At 33.9% G+C, this 3,742-nt stretch overlaps 1 long non-coding RNA gene across 1 annotated transcript; it reads right to left on the reverse strand.

The window, feature by feature from the left end:
• Positions 1-1,065: 1,065 nt before the first annotated feature.
• Positions 1,066-3,499, reverse strand: LOC123868861. Its single transcript, XR_006796747.1, has 3 exons — positions 3,356-3,499; positions 1,741-1,748; positions 1,066-1,076 (listed from the first exon to the last, which is right to left on the reverse strand). It is a non-coding gene; the product is annotated as an uncharacterized LOC123868861 (long non-coding RNA).
• Between the last annotated feature and the right edge of the window lie 243 nt (positions 3,500-3,742).

Consider the following 3,742-nt stretch of genomic DNA (forward strand, 5'->3'; position numbering starts at 1 on the left):
TAAGGCCCCCATAATACTGAGAAATCCTTTTAATCGCTGTCTAATAGCTTTATTGCATTTAAACTCGCAAACCCTAAACTGCAACCTCAGATTCATTATACACCCGTAACTAACGCAGCATGCACGCGGCGATATTTAACACAGGAGGGTCGGGGTCCACCAGGGTCCACCCTCGCATACCGGACCCTTTATTGCGATATTGTTAGGGCTCCGTACCTCAAAAGAAAAAAGGAACCCTTATTGGATCACTTCGTTGTCTGTTCGTCTATCCGTCTGTAGTGCCTATCAAGAAAACTTATAGGGTACCTACTTCCCGTTGACCTAGAATCATGTTTGGCAGGTAAGTAGGTCTTATAGCACAAGTAATGGAAAAAATCCTATAACCGTGAATTACATCACAAAAAAGTAATTAAAATGTGTTCATGAACAATTAATAAGTAATTAGTTTTTTCAATTTTCAACTTAAGTAAGACAACTTTAACAAAACAAATGGGGTATCATATGAAAGGGCTTACTTTCTAAAAAGGTTTTATTTATTTTTACACATAATAGTTTATCTATCGTGCTATTTGATGTCGAAAAAATACCCGAGTACGGAACCCTCGGTGCGCAAGTCTGACTAGCACTTGGCCGGTTTTTTTATGCGTAAAAGAGACAGTATTATTTTTAAGCTCCAAAGTCCGAAATATATCTCTTACTATTCGGAAAAAAATTGGTTTAGCCTACATTGTGCGTTCGAGCGCACTATGAGACCTCATATAGTAACGTTTGTGAATACGGGTATCAGTGGCTCGGCCATGGCGTCTCTGTTTAGCAGAGGCTCGATTACGATATGATGAAAGCTACAGTGCCACAATCACCTCTGATTGGTTGACGCTCGCTCACTATTGGCTACAATGCATTGCTGCAACTGTAATACCATAAAATCAGCCAACCATAACAATTAAGATTGCAATAATTATTGATGCAAGTTTTCCGGAATCGACCAACATCATTTTGATGTGCGTTTGTTACTTTATCACTTCCTTGATATTATGGGGATTAAACATCAGTTAAATAAATTAAGGTTTACATTGCTGTGTAATTTAGAAGAAACATGCTTACAGTGTATTATCACTAACATTTTTGGTTCCCTTAAAATCGATTTGAACTCCATCATTACAATCATTAGAGGGAAAAGAAAAAGCCCTCAAATCGTACAAATACAAATGAACACTCCAAAATCAAATTAGTCAACACAAATCACTTAGTACAAATGTGCAAAACATTCCTTATGTGTAAAGTAGCGTCGCATTTTCTCCATATCAATTTACAAAACACTTGTGAGCTTGAATGGGGCGACTAAATTATGACTCGCATTAACAGGGCTCTCTCCGTCACTCGTTTCATACAATCGTAGTTCCAATTTCATTTGAATATTAAGCAACCAAAGTCCATGAAATTTTGCAGACATATTCTAGAAACTAATATCTGTGTCTGTGGTGTTTTAGATTTTTCTAAAAATGTGTAGTTTTAAAATTAAAGGGGCTCAAAGATTTGTATGAAAAATTTTAAGACCGCGTAACTTTGAAACCGAATATTTTAACAGAAATCTGGAAAACCACAGACATAGATATTAGTTTCTAGAATATGTGTGCAAAATTTCATGGACTTTGGTTGCTTAATATTCAAATGAAATTGGAACTACGATTGTATGAAACGAGTGACGGAGAGAGTCCTCTTAAGTATAATGTGCTACACATTGCGTGCTTGCTGTTCGCTCGCACTGAGTGAATGACAGATAAGTGCCAGCTTTAGTCTAGCTACGCTTTTAGGGTAAATGTGATGCGTAATGATTTTTATTTCCATGTGGTGTTCATTATGAGAGAAGTTAGTATAACACTCTGTTACGTAATCCCATACAAATGACAATTAGACAGACTCAATGGGAGTTAACCATCTTGAGTGGTCCACCACTCACAGACATATTTTCTGACTGGGATAACCAATTTGTAGCAAGTAGATCATACTTTATTAATATCAAGTTAAATTGCGCGTAAAATCGCAAGCCAAGAGTTTAGCTAAACTTGAAACTAAATTAAAAGCAAATTGCTACCAATTAAAAGCAAATTAATGTTTGTCTTAAATAATTTTAGTAATTTTAGTTTATTATTTGATTTGGCAATTTCTAGGGTGGCTTTGATTAATTCTTTTACTATACCTAATGTCCCTTAAATACTTAAGTAACACAAATAACGTTATTTATAGTTACGTAACTAGAAAGCTCAATCTTTGCAAGCAGGGAAGAGTTATTTCCCAATTTTGGTATTTTTTTTTTAAATTATTACGTCCTTTAGTAAACTGAATATTAATTTTAATAAAGTTATAATCTTTAAATCTCTATTAGAATAGGCGAATTAATATAGACTTCAAATATATCCCGTGCACCTGCAATATTTCACTGAGGGCAACGATTAATCATTTTAATCCAACAATTGCCATTTATAAATCTGTGCAATACGAATAGGGGAGCGTTCTCTGAACAGCACAAAGCCAGTTTTTTTATAATAGAGAATGAAAAGTATAATAACCACCTACCTACATGATATTGTAATTTTTCTATTAGGTAGCTTATTTTTTAAATATTTTGTGAGTATCCAAATAATGCGGATATTGTAAAATGTACCTACCTACGTAATTTTCAAACATTACGTTTACATTAAAGCTATTATAACACGAGTATATTATTTATTATTATTTTATTTAGAATCTTTACATGATTCATAGTATAAAGTTATAGTAGCTATCTATCAGTCAAAAGAGTTGAGCATGTATAATATTAAGAGATTAATTGATTAATGAGTAAAAATTATTAAGTACATAATAGTTATTTTTTTTTACTGCGCTCTTGTCAAATATAGAATAGTTAGCACGAACATAAACCTTAAGATGCAAATCTGTAAGTAGGAACAAACTACAAACTCAAAGGCTTAAGAGACAAGCTTTTAAGTACATTATAAAAGTTACGCACAATCCTTTGAACATGCAAAATTTCATTCAGCCAGTTAAGACAAAAATTGCTGAGTCTTAAAGAATTTTATGAAAGTCAAACGAGGCATGAAGTCATTGCATTAACTGAAGAGGGCTTCACCGACACTTAATTAAGAATTCCCCCCATTCACCCCTCCAGCAGTTACAACAAAAGATTCTAAGCTCAACTGATATCGCCGACTTCATTAAAATTAATTAATTTTTTAATATTATCTTTGTATAACTGGTTTCAGATACGAAACCCGTTCGTATAATTAATTTGATCAAATCTGTTATACCAGCAGAAACCTTAGAAAATAGTTGAAATGATTTCATATCAAACTACCTATACTCTATCCGTGGAAAGAAGTTAGGTATAGCGCTCTCTCTGTTACGTAATCCCATACAAATGATAGAGACAAAAATCTCATTGGGCGTTAACCATTTTTATCACCAACCAATCAAAAAAAGGTTTACAAAAAACATTCCAAATTCAATTCGAAAATGTTTTTAAAAAACATTCGAAATTCAATCAGAAAACATAGTTTAGTTTGTGATTGGTTGGTCACTCAAAATGGTTAGCGCCCACTGAGATTTTTGTCTCTATCATTTGTATGGGATTACCTAACAGAGAGAGCGCTATACCTACTAACTTCTTCCCCCGGATAGATTATAGCCTTTTCCGAAAGCTTAGGCTGGGCGTTGATGAATCTGACTGTGACTGTACGAATTG

Source organism: Maniola jurtina, chromosome 10, assembly GCF_905333055.1.
Source record: "Maniola jurtina chromosome 10, ilManJurt1.1, whole genome shotgun sequence".
Taxonomy (NCBI): Eukaryota; Metazoa; Arthropoda; class Insecta; order Lepidoptera; family Nymphalidae; genus Maniola; species Maniola jurtina.